The sequence below is a fragment of the Chrysochloris asiatica genome, unplaced genomic scaffold, assembly GCF_000296735.1.
Source record: "Chrysochloris asiatica unplaced genomic scaffold, ChrAsi1.0 scaffold00081, whole genome shotgun sequence".
Classification (NCBI taxonomy): domain Eukaryota; kingdom Metazoa; phylum Chordata; class Mammalia; order Afrosoricida; family Chrysochloridae; genus Chrysochloris; species Chrysochloris asiatica.
The window spans coordinates 1678669-1685610 of record NW_006408599.1 but is presented as its reverse complement, the minus strand read 5'-3'; the positions used below and the strand labels follow the sequence as shown (position 1 = coordinate 1685610).

General features: G+C 37.7%; 1 pseudogene; it reads right to left on the bottom strand.

Annotated features, from left to right (window-relative positions):
* Positions 1-921: 921 nt before the first annotated feature.
* LOC102838971 lies at positions 922-1456 on the bottom strand (annotated as a pseudogene).
* Between the last annotated feature and the right edge of the window lie 5486 nt (positions 1457-6942).

Genomic DNA, 6942 nt, shown 5'->3' with positions numbered 1-6942 from the left:
AAGCTAAAGAGGATAGAGAGAAACACTGTTAACTGATGATATATGGAGGGGATAATAATCAATGTAATGAAACAAGCTATATGAATGGTTAAATGTGAAGCTGATGATGTGCCCTGTAAACTTTCACTCAATCCAAAATAAAAACATTTAATAAATAAAAAAAAAAGAAAAGAAAATGGTAAAGAAGACTATCTGCTTTTAAAAAGGAGAGAGAAGTGTTATCCCACAAAAATGAGACCTACAGATTCAAGAAACTTTCATTTTCTTTGTCTTAATAAACAATCAGCATGGTTGGAGCAGGAAGTCAAGAGTCCTGAGAATTGAGACAGATTATAAGAAAAATGGAAGAGTGGAATGATTTGAATTTATGACAGAAACAACTAATTAAATGCACAATTTCAAAAGTACAAATGTAGTTTTCCCCCATAGGTTTATAATGAACTACTAAACTTGTTTTGAACGCGTTGCTTCCATAACCGTCTCTGTTTAACTGCATGTATAATACAATAAACAGGGGCTGGTATTTTACCATGAGAATTGCCCTTCTTATTTCAGATGAGTGACTTTGCTTTTCATCCATACTTTTACACGCGTTTATCTTCATCGTGAGAACATAAGACTTTTCTAGTGGAACAATTTGAAAAGATGTGAGTTTTCATTAACAACACATAAAGAATCTTAATTTTAAAAATGAATTTGTTTAGTCCTGTGGCATGATGGATTTAACAGTTGAAGCATAATAGAGTAACAACATTGTATTGTCGAATTCACAGCTATAGGAGCATGTTTGATTTTAAAAATACTATCAAGATGATTCTGCATAGTAATTCTGAACAGAAAATACTAGAAAACAGTAAATGGATAAATAAGATGATTTTCAGCAATGGTCACTCAGTATTTTGCTCTTAGGTGCCTTTGCTATTAGCTGTGTTCGTTTAAATCTTCAGGAAACCTAACATTTAAGGAGAAACTGCCTTCTTTGAGCTTCAAATATTCTGGTAAACCTAGTGGTTTCTTAGCTTCTTTAATATCACCTTGAATGGCTGTAATAAGTGACTCAAAAGAATCAAAGTTCTTTTCTGGTCTCGGGTAGCCAGTGATAGCCACATTGAGGATTTCTCCATACAAGTCCTCTTTGAAGATATGAATGATAGGAATTTCCATGGATTTTTCTTGTTTTCTTGTAGTATGGGTTCCATCCTATGCTCAGAACCATCTCATGGACAGCTTCACTTTCAACACTGACGCAACAATAATAAATGCTTGTGGATACATCAGCTCTAAGATGATCTACTACTTGTTCAGGAAAATTAACCGTGGGGATTCCCAGCTGTTTGAAGCCATGGCCAAAGGCTCACACCACGTGACTGCGACAGAAGTACCGATAGGACCTCATGATACTGTGGGTCTGAGGCACAGGTTGTGATCTCCTGGCATCCTGCAGAGCTGCAGTAGAGGCAGACAAGCCAGAGGGTAAACAAGAGACTGTACTGGGCTAACAACATGAAGTGGTGGGTCCCTCAAGCCTCTGACCCAACAGATGCTGCCTGGTGATTCAGGAGCTGCCTCCTTCTGTCTTCTTTTGATGTTTTTCTGAAACATTCAGTATTTTGCCCCTGGGGTTCATATTTCAATTCAAGTCGAGGCTTGAATTTTCTCTTCAGTTCTTTCAGCTTGAGAAATGCTGAGGTGTTCTTCCCTTTTGGTTTTCTAACTCCAAGTTTTTCCACATTTCATTTTAATACTTGACTTCGTCCTCGTGAGTTGCCCCTTGAAAGTTTCTGTTCAGCTCTTTTATGTTCTCATTTCTTCCATCTGCTTCACCATCTCTATGCTGGAGAGCAAGTTTCAGAGTCTCTTCTGACATCCATTTTGCTCTTTTCCTTCTTTCTTGTCTTTTTAATGACCTTTTACTTTCTTCTTGTATGATGTTCTAGATGTCATCCCACAACCCTTCTGGTCTTTGGTCATTAGTGTCTAATGCATCAAATCTGTTCTTAAGATGATCTCAAAATGCAGGTGGGATATGTTCAAGGTCATATTTTGGCTTTTGTGATCTTGTTTAAATTCTCTTCAGCTTCAGTGTGAACTTATATATAAGCAATTGATGGTCTATTCCACAGTCTGTCCCTGTCTTGTTTTGGCTGATGATATGGAGCTTTTTCACAGATGTAGTCAATTTGATTTCTTTGTATTCCATCTGGTGAGGTCTATGTGTATAGTCGTCTTTTGGGCTGCTTAAAAAATGGTCCTTGCAATAAAAAAAGTCAGTGGTCTTGCAAAATTTTATTATGCAATTTCCAGTATCCTTTCTATCACCAAAGCCATTTTTTCCAACTACTGATCCTTCCTCTTTGTTTCCAACCTTTGTATTCTAATCACCAGTAATTATCAATACATTTTTATTACTTACTTGATCAATTTCAGACTGAAGACGTGGGTAGAATTCTTCAGTTTTATCATCATTGGCTTTAGTGGTTGGTGTATAAATTTTAATAATGGTGGTATTAACTGGTATTCCTTGTTGTTGTTGTTAAGCGCCATCGAGTCGGTCTGACTCATAGTGACCCTGTATATAGTTCTGAGGAATGAATGGTGAGTTTGAACCACTGACCTTGCAAGTCAAACTGACCCTGCGGCCCATCGCTTACCCTACAGCATCTTGTAGACAGCATTGTACTTCAATATAGACCTTAAAATGTTCTTTTTGATGATTAATGCAAAACCATCCCTCTTCAATTTGTCATTCCTGGAAAATTAAACTGCATGATTGTCAGATTCAAAATGGCCCATACCAGTCTATTTCAGCTCACTAATGCTTAGGTCATTGATCTTTATGAGTTCCATTTCATTTTTTAACAACTTCTAAGTTTCCTAGATTCATACTTCGTTCATTCCATGTGCCGATTATTAATGAATGTAATGGCTGTTTCTCCTCATTTTGAGTTGTGCCACATCAGCAAATTAAAGTCCCTGACAGCTGTACTCTATTTGTATCACCAAAGTCAACTCTATTTTGAAGAGGCAGCTCTTTCCCAATTGTATTTTGAGTGTCTTCCAACCAGAGGGACTCATCTTCCAGCACTATATCTGAGAATATTCTTAGTGCCTCAATATTCGATATTCTGGTGCTATCTAACAGTGTTCCACTGCTATTCATGAGGTCTTCAATGGCTAAACATTCAGAAGCAGTCTGCCTCTCTTTTTGCTAGTCTGTCTTAGTCTGGAAGCTCAGCTGAGACCTGATGATCATGGTTGATCATGCTAGTATTTAAAATACCAGTGGCATAGCTTCCAGTATCACAGTAACACACAAGTCGCCCTGGTACAACAAAACTGGTAGGGCTCTTGGGAAAATTTTTGCAGGCTGCAGGCGTTTCTTCCACTAGACCAAAATGGAGAAACAAATCTCAATGTTAATAGGGAGAACTGCAGGTTTTTGATCAACACTCCAGCCACCATGATGGTGTTAAACCCCACTTTAATAAAGCAACCTCTTCCCAGGAGTCAACCCCAATGACAAATTGTGAGGAATAATAAAGATTCAGGAAGTTTAAAAGTCAGAAGCCACTCAAGTCCAACTAGGCCTTATAGTGAAATGCCACTCTTAAAAAGCAAGAACAGACTCCTTCCTTAAATTAAGATTCTTGGAAAATGCTGAATTGCCATTGAAGTCTAAAAATCAGAATCTTGAGAGGGTCAGGATGGTCTCCTTCTGTCAGAGGTCCTATAATGTCCAGTGTTGAAAATCCCACATCATCCACCCACCATGGAATAGAATAAATGAGTCAGACTATGGCCAATATTGCAGAGGTAGGGAAGGGTGATTGCTGTCAAGCAGTTTATTTCTATATAGTTGTTTTCGAAAACGTGGACTGAACACAATGATGTAATTAGGTGGGTATGGGTTATGGAAGATACCAGGTTACATTGTCAGAGGAGGTGTCACCAAATAGACTCACCATAATTTTTTGTGCAGTGCTTCAACAGGAATTTTTATTTTATTTAAAAATATCCCTGTAGTTAGTTATAGCAACAAAAACATTTTTTGTAATCCCAGCATACATGTACCAATATACTGCTATTATTAAGTGCTGAGGAGTTGGGTTTGACTGTATAGGGTTTCCAAGGAACAATTGGTAGATTTGAACTGCTGGCCTTGAAGTTATCAGCCCAGTGCTTATTCCATAGTGCCTCACCAGGACTCCAGGCTACAGTGCTATGCCAATTTACTTTTTGAATATTCTCATGCACTCTGGACAGGTTATAATTATTATCCAATTACAATGACACTTTGAATAACGTGGCTATGTCTGTACATGCTACAAGCACACACTTGCTGTGTTGCTGCTGGTGTTCTTATAATCCCTGATTTTGTCAAAATGTCTGGTATTTTAGCTACCGTATTATAGCAATTACTATTTGTGAACATATATAATAACTTTTTTGAGAATTAAGTAGCAATTAAAGATAAAGATGAAGTTGGAACGATTGTTTCTTGGTCTATGTACAAGTTCCTCATCAGCACAAATGATTCCAGCATAAATGTTCTGGAATATTCATTCTCCCCAGTGTTGTCCATAGGCTTGTCATGATCCATGCAGTCAAAAGCCTTTGCACAGCCAATAAAGTACAGATGCACAGATTTCTGGTATTCACTGCTTTTAGCCAAGATTCATCTGATATCTGCAATGGTATCCTTTGTTCAATGTCCTTGTCTGAATCCAAATTGAGACTCGGGCAGTTCCTTGTCAACGTACTGTTGCAATCCTTTTTGAATTATCTTTAGCAAAATTCTACTTACAGGTGATATTAATGTTTTGAAATGATTTCCACATTCCTTTGGGTCACCTCTATTTGGATGGGCACAAATATGGATCTCTTCCAATCAATTGACCAGGTAGGTAGCTGTTGTCCAAATTTCTTGGCATAGATATGTGAGTGCCTCCAGTGCTGCACCAGTTTATTGAAAGATTTCAATTTGTATTCCATAATTTCCAGAGCTTTGCTCTTTGCCAATGCCTTCATTGTACCTTGGACTTCTTCCTTCCTTTCCATTGGCTTTTGATCATATGGTATCTCTTGAAATGGTTGAACATCATCTATGTCTTTTTGGTACAATGACTCTGCTCATTCCTTCCATCTTCTTTTGATACTTTTTGCATCATTCAATATTTTTTGACCATGGTAGTTGTATGCTATCAAGTCAGTTCTGACTCATAGCAACCCCATATTGAGTTTACGAGGCTGTAAATCTTTATGGGAGCAGAAAGTCTCATCTTTCTCCTAAAGAGCAACTGGCAGATTTGAACTGCTGACCTTCTGGTTAGGAACTTCACTAGTAACCTACTACCCTACCAGAGCTCCTTATTTTGCTCTCCAGTGTGGAGATGTTAAAGTAAAAGGAAAAGATGAGGACATAAAAGAGCTGAACAGAAAATTTCAAAGGGCAGCTGGAGAAGACAAAACCAAATATTATAATGAAATGTGCAAAGTCCTGAAATTAGAAAACCAAAAGGGAAGACTATGCTAAGAATTTCTCAAGGTGAAAGAACTGAGGGAAAAAATTCAAGCCTGGCTTGAAATACTGAAGGATTCTATGGACAAAACATTGAATGATGCAGAAAGTATCAAAAGAAGCTGGAAGGAATACACAGAGTCACTGTACCAAAAAGAAATCGCCGAATACCCACACTAATCATCCATTTCAAGATTTAGCATATGATCAAGAGGCAACAATACTGAAAGAAGTCCAGGATGGTCAGACTTCCAAGGTGCACTGAAGGCCTTGGCATAGAGCAAGACTCCAGGAATTGATGGTATACAAATTGAAATCTTTGAACGCATGGATGCATTATTGGAGGCACTCACTCATCTATGCCAAGAAATCTGGAAGACATCTACCTAGCCAACTGATTGGAAGAGATCCATATTTATGCCCATTCCAAAGAAAGGTGATTCAATGAAATGTGGAAATCGTAGGACAATATCATTAATATCTCATGCAAGTAAAATTTTACTAAAGATAATTCAAAAAGGACGGAAACAGTACATTGACAGGGAACTCTCCAGGTTTCAAGCCAGATTCAGACAAGGATGTAGAATGACAGCTATCACTGCTGATATCAAATGGATCTTGGCTAAACGCAGAGAATATCATAGAGATATTTACCTGTGTTTTAGTGACTATGCAAAGGCTTTTGGTTGTGTGGATCTTGAGAAGCTATGGACAACATTGTGGAGAGTGAGTATTCTGAGACACTTAATTGTGCTCATGAGGAACCTATACATAAACCAAGCGGCAGTTTTTTGAACAGAACAAGGGAACACTGAATGGGTTAAAATTAGGAAAGGTTTGTGCCCACCTTGTATTCTTTCACCATACTTATTCAATCTGTATATAGAGCAAATAATTAGGGAAGCTGATTATATGAAGAAGAATGTGCTATAGGGATTGGAGGAAGATTCACTAATAACCTATGATATGCAGATCATACAACTTTACTTGCTGAAAGCAAATAGGATTTCAAATACTTACTGATGAAGATCAAAGACCACAACCTTTGGTTTGGGTTGCACATCAATGTAAAGAAAACAAAAATCCTCACACCTAAATCAGTAAATAACATCAAGATAAATGGAGAAAAGACTGAAGTTGTGAAAGACTTCATTTTGCTTGCATCAACCATCAACACTCATGGAAGCAGCGGTCAAGATATCAAGTGATGTATTACATTAGGCACATCTGCTGCACAAGGTCTCTTTAAAGGGTTCAGAGCAAAGATGTCAGTTTGAAGACTAAGATGTGCCTGATTCAAGCCATGGTATTTTCAATAGCTTCATATGCACGGGAAAGTTGGACAATGAATAGGAGGACTGTAGAACTGCTGTTATTTGAGTTATGGTGTTAGAGAAAAATATTAAAAGTGCCATGACCTACCA